The following is a 14,381-nucleotide window of genomic DNA, read 5'->3' as shown; positions in this document are numbered from 1 at the left end:
AAAACTGGTCTAATAACAATGTTAATAGCAAATATATTGAATAGCTTTTGTGCATGATTTTCTTGTCATAAAAGTACAAAGATGTTGACCTTTGATATCACTATTTTTCATGGAGGTTGATGAAGCCAACCCTTATGATTAATATTTACAAGATGCTATAAAAAACAATATATTACTTTAGTCAAAGAACTCTGCATATGATTCTTATGTTTAGGTGCTAAAATCTATTTCATCTTGCTATGCAAATGTTACTTGTCTCTGCTTAATGTAAGTTTTATTGCAGTGTGTTTTCACCATTGTATATTGCTGTGGATTAGGTTGGAAAATAAATTTACAGTACCTTTCTTATATTTCTTTCCCTGACCTCTTCCCTTCTCTTTTATCCCACATGTCTCTTTGCCAGATCCACTGGTATGTCCAAGTGTTACTTAAACCTCAACATATCCAAAACTGAACTAATTATCTTCCAATTAATTCCATAATTCCATTCCATTGTCAATACCCATGTCTCATCTTTCTCACTGTTAACAATATAAAGCTCTCCCCAGTCCATTATGCCTGCTACTTTGATGTCTTTATTGACTTCAACCTTAACTTTACTCAGCAAATCCAGAACCTTGCTGTCTCCTTTCTTTTGAAACATTGCTAGAATGTGCACATCTCTCATAGTAGGTCATTATCAAAAATTGTATCCAGCCTCTCATGGTCTCCTGAAATGACTGCTGATACTTCCTAAATGCTTTGTCAACATTTAATTTCCTCTTTGGCTCGCACACATTTGCTGCTCAATTTGCAGATCCCCACAGTGACTGCCTGTCCTGAGATGAAAAAAACTCTTTCTGTTTTTATCTCCCTATCCTGACTTGAAATAACTTTTTCTGAGCAATACCTTCTACTATCCTATTTCTTAGCTCCTAAACTGAGCATGAAACTCTTGAACTTGATTATCAATTATTAATCTGTGATTATATCTCGCTCTGTTCCTGTTTCCATGAATTATTATGTTATTGTATGTTATATTGATAGGAAAAAATGAAAAGTTTTTGTGGTACCTTGTAAATACTATATGATAATGCTGCAGGCAGATGAGTTCATACTGAAGCCAAAAAGAATGAAACCACTAAAAATCTCTTTGTAACATCTGTACCCTTAATATATAAAAATATAGTGCATTAAACCACAGATTAGTCTTTTATTAGTCTTGTTATTAATAGGTTTGTTATTAGAGAATCAGACTAACAATCTGAGAAAGATATGCTCTTATTGAAAATGCAACTGAGACAAACAGGGCAGCAAGTACAAGCAAATTAGCAAAGGTTGGAAGACAAAATGATACATTAGCCAAATGAAAAGGCAAACGTCTTAACTGACAAAGTAACCAGTACAAGACAGATTGAGCCAGATAACTGAATAACTAGATACAGAAAAAACATTCCTTAATAACCTGGATTGCATAGCATGATGGTGGTTTGATATATATATATATATATATATATATATACACATTTGATTGTTGTTTTATTCTCAATAGTATGGCCTTGGTACAGATTATTATTCCACATAGTCCCCATACTTGTCTAAACATTTGTTATAACAGTACATTAATGCATTTAACCCAGCATAAAAGAAGTCAGTGTCAAGCACTTCAAGCCAGGACATGATGGATTGCTGAAATTCACTGTCAGTTGTGAGTCGCCTTCCACCCAGGTGGTCTAAAGATATGGAAATCACTCAGTGTCAGGTCAGGGTTGTAGGGAGAATGGTCCTGTACCTCCCAATGGTAGCGCCTTGTTGTTGGTTGAGTGTGGCCTGGCATTATCATGTAGCAATACGATGCCTGTTCACAGCAACCCAGGTTGTTTTTGACAAATTGCCCTCCACATCCAGCTAAACGTGAGAAAATAGCAATCAGTTTTCACAGTATCTTCCTTGGTGAGGAAATCAACAAGAAGCATAGCCTTAGTGTTCCATGGTCACCATGACCTTCTTTGCAGATAGAGTTGTTTTGAATTTCTTTGAAAGTGGGGACAATACGTGTTTCCATGTCACATATGCTTGCTTCCTCTTAAGTGTCACATGATGCACCCACATTTCATTGCCTTTAACAATACACTGCAGGAACTGCTCTCCCTCCTCATGGTACTGCGTTAAGTGCACAAGAGAGAATCCCATGCTATTGGTTTTTTTAATTACTGAGTTGTTTAGATACCCAGAGTGAATGCTTTTTCCTGTACCCCAGGTGCTCATGAATGATGTTGTGCACAGTACCCAATGAGATGTTCAGTTCATTATCAATATCTCTAACTCAAATGTGTCTATCCTCCTGAATCAGACCTTCAATGCCACAAAAATTGTCACGTGTTGGATGTGCTTGGTTGGTCGGATTGCTGCTCATCTGCCCTGCCATTATCAAAGGTAGTACACCAAACCCAAACCTGTTTCCATGACATGATGTTATCGCCATACACCTCAACAAGTTGGTGATGATTTTCAGCTGCTAATGTGCCCTTTAGATGCAGAAATCTGATCACACTACACACCTTACTGTTTGATCATGTTTCTGCTAGCCCCACCATCTTTCAACTGATGTTGGGACAGTATGACTGATATGAGGTGCAGTCTAATGGCCGTGAGGGGATGCAGTGGGTCATCTGATTTGGCCTGATGGGAAATTAGAATGAAATAGAGAATATTACACACATTAGAGGTGTTGTTACCTTACTTATTGAACAACCTTTATAACTATTGAACCCCCCTCTTGTGTAAATAGTAGAGATACTGTGGCTATTACAACTTGATAAACATATCCTATCCTTAGTAACAATATGCTCCAGTAATCCTTGCTATTCTGCATTTCAGTTTAATTTTAATAATAATAATAATAATAATAATAATAATAATAAATAATAATACAAAGGTAGTAAAAATTCGAATGCATAATATTCCTTTATATTTAATTTCCATTTTATGTACCAAATGCTACTTTTTATAAACCAAAACTGTATTTAATTTTTTTACATCATATTCTTTTTATGATATATATTTTAACACTGGGCAGCTACAGTAGGTCTCATTGATATAATATTGGAACAGTAGTACCACTGACAATTAGTTTCTTTATTACCTCCACCTGAATGAATCCTGAATGGCACCCACCATGGGTTATCGTGAGACAAATGAAAGTGCTTTTTTATTTATAGGTGCTTAAGTAGAAATTTTAAGCATTTTGTTTGGTAACTGGAAGCAATAATGTAAGACAGTAAGGGGGATATTTATCAAAGCTTGGTGAGAGATAATGCTGAGAGAGATAAAGTGAAATCCAATCAGCTCCTAATGTCATTTTTCAAATACACCCTATGGGCCCAATTCAATTAGCATTGCATTAGCGATGTGATCACATTGGGCCACTTTTCCCGCAAGTCCCATTCTGTGTGTGCACAGGCTGGCCAATGTGATCAAATTTCATTGGTGCAAATGCCTATGCCTGATTGGCAGGCAGAGGCATTCGTGGGGTGGTCGGAGGCTGCAATGTGGCATTGTAGGGGTGTCAATGTGGCATTATAGGGTGGCATCATGACATTGTGGGGAGCATGATGGTAAAAATGGGGGCAGGTTCGGGTGACCGTGTGGCTTCACATGTGGCCACTGCGGCATGGAAAATGGTGGTGGCTGCGGAGGCAGGGGGCTTTCCTTATTCAGGGATGCGATCGTAATTGCATTGTGAGAGCATCATTGGCCACCATTAGCATGCTGGGCAGCCTTGCCAAGCATGTGATCGTCAGCAGTTGCAGTTTTGCTATTTTAGCAAAACTGCAACTGTAGTTGAATAAGGCCCTGAAAACTTACAGAAGCTGATTAGCTGTTAGTTTATCTCTCACCACATTATCTCTCACCAAGCTTTGACAAATATCAACCTAAGAATGCAAAAAGGAGCAGTGCAATGGAGAGTGCAAATTAATACTGAACAAAAGCTATGTATTTTAGGCATAACCTCTCTCTAAATATATAAGTACAAGATAGATCACTGTGCAGTGTGTACTGGTATTACAGGTTGAGTATCCCTTATCCAAAATGCTTGGGACCAGAGGTATTTTGGATAACGGATTTTTCCGTATTTTGGAATAATTAGATACCATAATGGGATATCATGGTGATGGGACCTAAATCTAAGCACAGAATGCATTTATGTTTCATATACACCTTATACACACAGCCTGAAGGTAATTTTTGCCAATATTTTTTATAACTTTGTGCATTAAACAAAGTGTGTGTACATACACACAATTCATTTATGTTTCATATACACCTTGTATACACAGCCTGAAGGTCATTTAATACAATATTATTAATAACTTTGTGTATTAAACAAAGTTTGTGCAAACTGAGCCATCAAAAAACAAAGATTTCACTATCTCACTCTCACTCAAAAAAGTCTGTATTTCGGAATATTCCGTATTTCGGAATATATGGATATGGGATACTCAACCTGTATTAACAAGAAAAAAATGGGTAATACACTATATAGGGTGCCAAATGACAATGAATATCAACATTGTATAGATGTATATCAATTATAACAATAAATCAATTAATTTAATACAGTACGTCCCTTGACAATACTTGAGTTCAAACATGTATGGAGTTCTCTGAATTCCTCATATGTAGAAGGACTTTCACAGCAGGACTTCAATCAACGTTGTCATATGGAAACAAGAAAATATGGAATATCTCGTGTAACACAGTTTTATTCCTTCACATAGAACTTCATACAAATTTAATAAAAGGTGTCTCATTCAGATGTACTGGTATTATTGTAATAATTCTGAAATACAGAACTAGGCCCCAATGAGTGTGTTCTTTACATTGCCCTGTGTCAACCATGCTCCCTTAATGCATGATGTCATGCCAGGGGCAGACATGAATAACTGCACTGCCCTGGACTATTCTCAGGATGCTACTGGCTGCAGAGTGTTATTCCAGGCACCATGCTAGCAAAATGTAGGGATCATGGGGCAGAAATTTTGCCACCCCCAGACCCCTGTGCTCTGTGCAATGTCACCCCTAGAAGACCCCTAGTTATACCGTGATTGTCTATATTTTACAGAATCAAAAATTCTTCTAATAACATATTGAAGATGCACTTATAAACAGATGCAGGTTGAAAATCCCATGTCTGAAATGTGACTAGGAGCATTTCAGATATGAGATTTCTTAGTATTTAGAATACCTGATTGTCCATTGTTCCAGTGGCATCAGCAGGAGTATGAGATGTCCAGTGGGGGTGCAAGGGGGTCCAGCAGCATCCATAAGGGGTCCAGCTTGCATTTTGGTTTGTTTAGCATGGGTCTAGCTGGGGTGCAGGGGCATTTGCAGCTGGGATGGCTTTTGTTGTGAGGAGTCCAAGACTGTATAGGGGCATATAGCAGGTGAGGGAATGGCTACAAATCCACTCTCATGCTGGTAGTCACTGGCCAATGACACTATTGACATCATGACATCAGGTCACATCATGACATCATGCCAGCTCCAAAATTTTCCAGTTTTTGAAATATTTCCTTTTTTGGAATTTTGCATATGGAAGACCTAACCTGTATTTAATTAGAAAGCATATGGTATGTATGTAAGCTACAGTGTGTTCATTTTGGGCCAATCTTTAATGTGGAACTACTGTATAGTTCTGTGCCTTAAACATGAAGACGGGATATTTTGAACCTTGGAGATTCTCATTTAGACATAGAGTAGTACATCATCAAAGAGTAAATACTTTTTAGATTTCTCATACTGTTGATACAGTAGCTTTTCCAACTGATAATCAGCAACACACCAGTCAGTATAGGAGGCTGATGCAGTACTACAAATTAATATCCCACACACTAGTAAGTAAAATATAAAAAAAGACATTCCACACACATAAAATATGTTTACAATGGGGAAAACCTTAAAATTCATCAAGTAGAAGAAATTTACCAATTAAATCCCAGATATTTAAAACAAACACACAAACAAACAAACAAACAAACAAACAAACATGATAATAAACCATCTAAGCTATTAGTAAATTTAAGAAAAATAATAAGAATTCAACCATCTGTTAAAAAACAAAAGACTAATATGGAGATGAACACATAGCAAAACAGGCACCTCCAAACAATCAATTTCTTCCAACTGCTGCTCTCTCTCAACTGCTGGGACCCAGTGCCAAAAAGATGCAAAATAGGAGAGATGACCGCAAAAGGGAAAGGAATTGATATAGTTATTGTCCCAATAAGAAATGAAAAGAAATTAAAAACATGTAAAATATGCACATATAAATTCTGAATACAGTATAAAACATATAAAAACAACATTAAAATTCAAATGGTTGAAACCAAATATGCTCACACTGGTTAGTTCATAGACCAGCTCTAGACAAGCAGATATATAGCACATACAAATCCAGGCTGATGTGAATCACTGGTATGCTTAAACAGTACTTTGATTCAGGGCTGGTGCTAGGGTGTTCGGTGCCCTCCTGCAAACTATAAACTTGCACCCTCCCATACTTTACAATGGGACAGTGTGCACTGAAAAAAGAGGTGTTGTCTCACAAGAAATGGGCATGGCCACACAATAGTACCCCCATTTAAATTTACGCCACACAGTAGTACAATTGTATTCACATTACACAGCAAGTAGTGGTGCCGCTTATACGCATAATGCACATAGTAGTAGTGCTGATTTTACACATAATGCCCATAGTATTAGTTCCCCTTATACATAATGCCCACAATAGTAGTGCTGCTTATACATAATGTCCACAGTGGTAGCGCCGCTTAAACACATAATTCCCATAGTAGTAGTGCCCTGTATACATAATGCCCATAGTAGTAGCACCCCTTATACATAATTCCACAGTAGCAGTGCCACTTATACATAATGTCCACATTAGTAGTGCCCCTTTATACATAATGCCAATGGTGGTAATGCCACTTAAACACATAATGCCCATAGTAGTAGCATTCCTTATAATTCATACCCACAGTAGTTGTGCCGCTTATACACATAATGCCCATAGTAGTAGTGCTACTTTTACACATAATGCCCATAGTATTAGCACCCCTTGTACATAATGCCCACAGTAGTTGTGCCGCTTATACACATAATGCACATAGTAGTAGCACCCCTTGTACATAAGGCCCTTAGTAGTAGTGCTGATTTTACACATAATGCTTATAGTATTAGCATAGTACCATAGTAACATAGTAATTGAGGTTGAATAGAGGCAAAATGCCCATCATGTTCAACCTGTATTCTGTATTAAGTTGAGTTGATTATTATGTACCTGCTGAAGTAATGTTTTATGACTAGTTAACAACTATAAATCTTGCTATACCCGGATTATCAATGTCAATATTTTTAAATGTTATAACCTTGGATATCATTTTCAATCAGAAATGTATCCAATCCTTTTTTAAATGCATTTACAGAGTCTGCCATTATCACCTTCCCTGGCAGGAAATTCCAAATCCTTATTGCCCTAACAGTGAAGAACCCTTCCCTCCGTTGCATACAAAATTTTCTCTCCTCCAGCCTCAGTGAGTGCCCACGTGTCCTAAACAGAGTTCTTTTAATAAATAATTCCTCTGCTCCATAAGAACCCTCGGGTGAAGTACATCAGGTCCAGGTGATTTATTAATCTTAATTTTGCTTAGTCTCTCCTGGACTACTTCTTCACTTAACAAGTATCTAACTACGAATCATTACTGTCACTATTGTTATGCACTACTCCTACCATCAGTTCTTCTCTGGTGAACACTGATGAAAAAAAATTGTTTAGTATTTCCACTTTTATTTCGTCATCATTTATCAATACTCCAAATTCATCTTTTATTGGACCTATGTTCTCCTTTTTTTAACCATTTACTGTTTATGTAGTTATAAAACTTTTTAGGATTGGTTTTACTCTCTATAGTGATTTGCTTTTCATTTTCCATTTTAGCTGCTCTTATTGCTTTTTTGCATTTTTATTGCATTCCTTGTAATACTGTAATGACTGCTCCTTTCCATCAGATTTAAATGCTTCGAAAGCATGCTTCTTTTTATCTATTTCTGCCTTGACCTTCTTGTTAAGCCACATCAGTTTGAGTTTAGTACTCCTGAGTTTTCTGCCCATGGGAATAAATTTGTGAATATTGTTATCTAGCAACCCTTTTAAAGCATCCACATTTCCGAAGTGTTCTTGCTATGAAACAAAACTTCCCACTCAATGTTGTTAAGTGCACATCTCAGCATACTGAAATTAGCCTTCCTAAAGTTAAATGTTTTGGTTGAACTGTTACCCAAAGTCTCCCAAACTTTAGTGTTTGATATAATGTTCATATTATAAGTAATTGCTAGATCCAGAGTAGTTTTACCTCTAGTTGGGTCTTCAACTAATTGAGACAAGTAGTGATCCTTTAACACATTTAAGAACCTGTTGCCCCTAGATTTAACACATAAATCGTTACTCCAATTTATATCAGGATAATTAAAATCCCCAATCACTAGGATGTCCCCCATTCCCGCAGTCCTTTTGATTTGCTGCAAGAGTTGTTCTTCCTATGACTAGTTTTTTTTAATCAATACCCCCGCTTGAGATTTCAACCCATAGTGACTCCACATTATCGCCAGTCCCCTCATAAATAGCCTCTTTTATGTAAGGTTTTAGAGATGGTTTAACATAAAGACATACACCTCCTCCTCTTTTGCTTGCCCTGTCCCTCCTGAAAAGAGAATACCTCTCCAAGTTTGCAATCCAGTAGTGCGAGTCATCCCACCATGTTTCTTTAATACCTATAATATCATACTCAGTCTTTTATGTTAACAATTCCAATTCCCCCATTTTACCTGCTAGGCTTCTTGCATTTGCAAGCATACATTTTAGTTTAGCGGTTCCCTTGTCTGTTTGTTTTTTTAAAAGTATCCCATCATGGTTTACTAGTGCCTCCCTAGAGTTACTCTTACTGACTGTTCTTCTCGCTCCTCTCCACTCCCACCATACTTAATACTGCCCACCTTACTCTTATCTTTGATTAACCCAATGTTTCCGTCTAAACTCTCTGCCCCGACATAAGTGTTTTCCCTTATGCTCCGTACATCATTTTCTACATGCTGTAATGACACATAATTGTTGTTAGTTAATGTTTTGGCAATATCTATGTATTTCCAAAGGTATTGCCTTATACATAATTTCTTCAGTAGTAGTGCCCCTTAAACATAATGCCCACAGTGGTAGCACTGCTTAAACACATAATGCCCATAGGAGTAGCTCCCTGTATACGTAATGTCCATAGTAGTTGTGCCACTTTTATGTAATGCCAATATCAGTAGCGGCACTTATATGCAATGTCCATAGCAGTAGTGCCACTTATATATAATGCACATAGTAGTAGTGCCGCTTATATGTAATGCCCAAAGCAGTAGTGCTGCTTTACGTAATGCCCATAGTAGTAGTGCCACTTTAACGTAATGCCCATAGTAGTAATGCCACTTTTACATAATGCCCATAGTGGTAGTGCCACTTATATATAATGCCCATAGTAGTAGTGCTGCTTTTACGTAATGCCCATAGTAGTAGTGCCACTTATATGTAATGCCCATAGAGGTAGTGCCACTTTTACATAATGCCCATAGTAGTAGTGCCGCTTAGATGTAATGCCCACAGCAGTAGTGCTGCTTTTACATAATGCCCATAGCAGTAGTGCCACTTTTTTGTAATGCCCATAGCAGTAGTGCCACTTTTACGTAATGCCCATAGTAGTAGTACCACTTTTACGTAATGCCCATAGTAGTAGTACCACTTTTACGTAATGCCCATAGTAGTAGTGTCGCTTATATGTAATGCCCATAGCAGTAGTACCACTTTTACATAATGCCCATAGTAGTAGTGCTGCTTGTACATAATACCCATAGTAGTAGTTCTGTTTATATGTAATGCCCATAGTATAAGTGCCACTTTTACATAATGCCCATAGTAGTAGTGCCGCTTATATGTAATTCCCACAGCAGTAGTGCTGCTTTTACATAATGCTCATAGCAGTAGTGCCACTTTTACGTAATGCCCATAGTAGTAGTACCACTTTTACGTAATGCCCATAGTTGTAGTGTCGCTTATATGTAATGCCCATAGCAGTAGTACCGCTTATACATAATGCCCATAGTAGTAGTGCTGCTAATATGTAGTGCCCATAGTAGTAGTGCCACTTATATCTAATGCCCATAACAGTAGTGACGCTTATATGTTTTGCCCATATCAGTAGCTTCACTAATACGTAATGTCCATAGTAGTAGTGCCACTTTATATGTAATGCCCATAGCAGTAGTGCTGCTTATATGTAATGCCCATAGTAGTAGTGCTGCTTATACGTACTGCCCATAGTAGCAGTGCTGCTAATACCCTGCATGTAATTCTCATAGTAGTAGTGCCACTTATATGTAATGCCCATAGTAGTCCTGCCACTTTTACGTAATGTTCATAGTAGTAGTGCTGCTTTTACAACATGCCCACAGTAGTAGTGCTGCTTATATGTAATGCCCATAGTAGTGCTGCTTATATGTAATGCCCATAGCAGTAGTGACACTTTTACGTAATGCCCATAGTAGTAGTGCTGCTTATATGTATTGCCCATAGTAGTAGTGCCACTTATACGTAATGCACATAAAAGTAGGGCAGCTTTTGCCCATAGCAGTAGCCCTGCTTATGCGTAATGCCCATAGCAGTAGTGCCACTTATATGTAATGCCCATAGTAGTAGTGCTGCTTATATGTAATGCCCATAGTAGTAGTGCCGCTAATACATTATGTCCATAGTAGTAGTGCCACTTTCATGTAATGCCCATAGTAGCAATGCCGCTTTTACGTAATGTTCATAGTAGTACTGATGCTTTTATAATATGCTCATAGTAGTAGTCCTGCTTTTACAATATGCCCACAGTAGTAGTGCTGCTTATATGTATGTAATGCTTATAGCAGTAGTGCTGCTTGTATATAATGCCCATAGTAGTGCCACTTATATGTAATGCCCATAGCAGTAGTGCCGCTTATAGCTAATGCCCATAGCAGTAGTGCCGCTTATACGTAATTCCCATAGCAGTAGTGACGCTTATACTTAATACCCATGGCAGTAATGCCATTTATATATAACGCCCACAGAAATGGCACTCATACGTTCACAGCCCCCCCCCCCACCCACACACACACACACACACACACACACACACACACACACACACACACACACACACACACACGTACACTGCCTCTCTCACTCACTCTCTTTCCCTTCACTTACTTAACAGTCCATCTGGCCATCTCATCAACTCATCCTCATCATCAGCAGCCTGGTCCCATATATCTTTGTCCACTCAGTCCCGCATAGCTCCGCCCCCAATCCCATGTAGCCACGTCCGGACCAATCTCATTGTCACAGGGGAGGGGAGAGGAGGCTCCAAGCTGCCAGCACTGCTGCCTGTCATATAGTGTGACAGGCACAGCAGCCGGCAGAAGCAGGGGGGACAGAGCAGGGAGAGTGCCTCTTCAGCCTGGCGCCTACCTGCTCTGCATCACATTTCTGAGTGGGTAGCACCGGGCCTGCTTTTATTACAGTACTCAGATTAGTATTTGAACCACACACCTTGGGTGTATTGATGAAGTGATCACACACTCTCCAAAGTTTAAGCCCACATCAAAGGATATCCTTATGAAATATCCAACAATGTGTCCTGTGAATGAAGGAGACTATAACAATGTAGCCAGACTATTGTAAAGTGAGTACTCATAGTCTTATAGTGATCAGGGCTGATTATACAATACCAGCTTGAGCCATTGCCATGTCATCAGGTCTGTGTGGCGACTTACTGTATGCGGGTTGCCAGCAGTGTCTCTGTGTGCAGTTTAAGATGCTGTGGCCAGTCCCCCAGTCTCCTGTGTTATGTGTAAACAGAGGCTATCAGTGGCTGGGAGCAGGGCTGCTGTTTGTATTAGAAAGAATGTTATTTGAAACTTATGGAAAACTGTGGCTGGCAATAGGAAGCAGTGTGATTAAGGCAGTATTGTGCTGATGATAGATGTGCAGATCTGGAGAACCCTAACACATTTCTTGGCTTCACATACACTGCCATTTCCTCAGAGGTAATGAAGTGAAGTGAAGTGAGGTGTATGATCACATCATTAATACACCCAACCTGTGTGATTCAAATACTAATCAGTATACTATAGTCCCTGTTGGCCGGCATGCTGACCGGCAGGATTTTCAGATGCCGGGATCCCAGCATTGGTATTACTGTATGTGCTGGTCACGTAAATGGATCCCTACTGTAATCAAGGTACTAATTAAGCGTACCAATGGATCACATCAAACTGGACTTGTATGTGTTATATATCTGCTCATATAAAGCCGGACTATCAACTGTCCCATGTGAGCATCTTTGGTATCATCCATTTGAATTTTACAGTATATGCTCTTTTGTACTGTATTCAGGATTTATATGCACATATGATATATTAGATGTGTTTCATTTCTTTTAATATTTTATTGGGACAATAAATATATCAGTTCCTTTCCTATTACGCTCATCTCTACTCTTTTTGTCTAATATGAGATGTCTACCGGAAAGGTGGACATATTTTGAGATTATTTTTTTCATTTATATTGTAAGCTATACAAGAAGGATGATTTTGACCTTCTAAACAAGTTTCTGAAATATCATTAGATTACTGTAAATCACTAGTGAAGTTTGAAATAATATATTAAAATCATAAAAGATTAAATATTCCTAATCTTACATTTATAATTCTGTGTTTAAGATGGAGTGACCACCAATGGTTTTCATGTATTTTCAATGCAAAGAAAAGATCTTTGATCTAAATTTCTTTATATAATGTTGAACATAAAATTTTAACACATACTTTACTGAACATATAAAATTTATTTTCCAATTTATTATTCATGTAGGTCAAACAAGTAGAAAAGAAACCCTGTATAATATCTTTGTAAGATTGTTTTATGATTTTTCAATATTTTGAGTACAAAGCTATATAGCAAGACAATTGTAGATCAAGCATGAACTACTTGGGGACATCCACATATAGTAATATAAAAATGATGGTAAATGTATTGCCCATTTCATCAAAATATGTAACACCTCTAAACTTAAATGAGTAAAAACAGATTTGTATTGGATACCATACAATACTTATGGAAAGTGGGGCAAGACCAGATTGTTTAATTTGTTCTCAGCACCACAATATTGGAGCCACTAGTGGCAAGAGCAAACAACAAAATATACATAAATTCATATATAATTAAATAACCTTTTATGTTAAAGGTATACTACTATTTATGTCAAGGCTGGTAAATAAATACAGTCATCAATCATACTGATGACACAGTTTTAGGTTGTAAAAATATTTTTTATTAACTAGAAATATTAATTTATCTTTTGCTTCTCATCTTATTTCTCTAAATATGTGCTGGAGCTTTTTGATCTTTTAATAGTATTAAAGCTACTACATTACCCATCAGATATGTATAAGCATTTTATTGTGTTCCAAAATATTATGATAGCCTACATTGCACTATATACACTACTGTATATAAAATCCTTAACTTTCCTTTTTGTAGAAATCTAAATTTGACACTACAGTAGGATTACAGAAAAAGGGACTTATTAAATATTTGGTATCCAAAAGAGACCTAAGCATTTTAGCTTTCAAACAGGCCTATGCTATACAAATTGTATACTCATCCTGTATTCTGATGAAACTTTGGGAGGATTGGCATGATTACTGTACCTCTTTGGCATGAGTGCTCTATCATGAGGCAATGGGGGTAATTCAGAGTTAATCGCTGCAGCAAATTTGTTAGCAGTTGGGCAAAACCATGTGCACTGCAGGGAGGGCAGATATAACATTTGCAGAGAGAGTTAGATTTGGGTGGGTTATTTTGTTTCTGTGCAGGGTAAATACTGGCTGCTTTATTTTTACACTGTAATTAAGATTTCAGTTTGAACACACTCCACCCAAATCTAACTCTCTCTGCACATGTTATATCTGCCCCCCTGCAGCACACATGGGGGGTCATTCCGAGTTGATCGTAGCTGTGCTAAATTTAGCACAGCTACGATCATCTTCCCTGACATGCGGGGGGACGCCCAGCACAGGGCTAGTCCGCCACGCATGTCAGTGCCGGCCCCCCCTGCACAAATACAAAAGCATCGCACAGCGGCGATGCTTTTGTATTTCAGGAGTTACTCCCGGCCAGCGAAGCATCTGCGGCTGGCCGGGAGTTGGTCTTCGCTGCCGCTGGCTGCATCGGCTGCGTGAGACGTCATGCAGCCACCGCGGCCCGCCTTCCAATGGTCCAG

This window comes from Pseudophryne corroboree, chromosome 4 (genome assembly GCF_028390025.1).
Source record: "Pseudophryne corroboree isolate aPseCor3 chromosome 4, aPseCor3.hap2, whole genome shotgun sequence".
NCBI lineage: Eukaryota > Metazoa > Chordata > Amphibia > Anura > Myobatrachidae > Pseudophryne > Pseudophryne corroboree.
Note: the sequence above shows the minus strand (reverse complement) of the source record.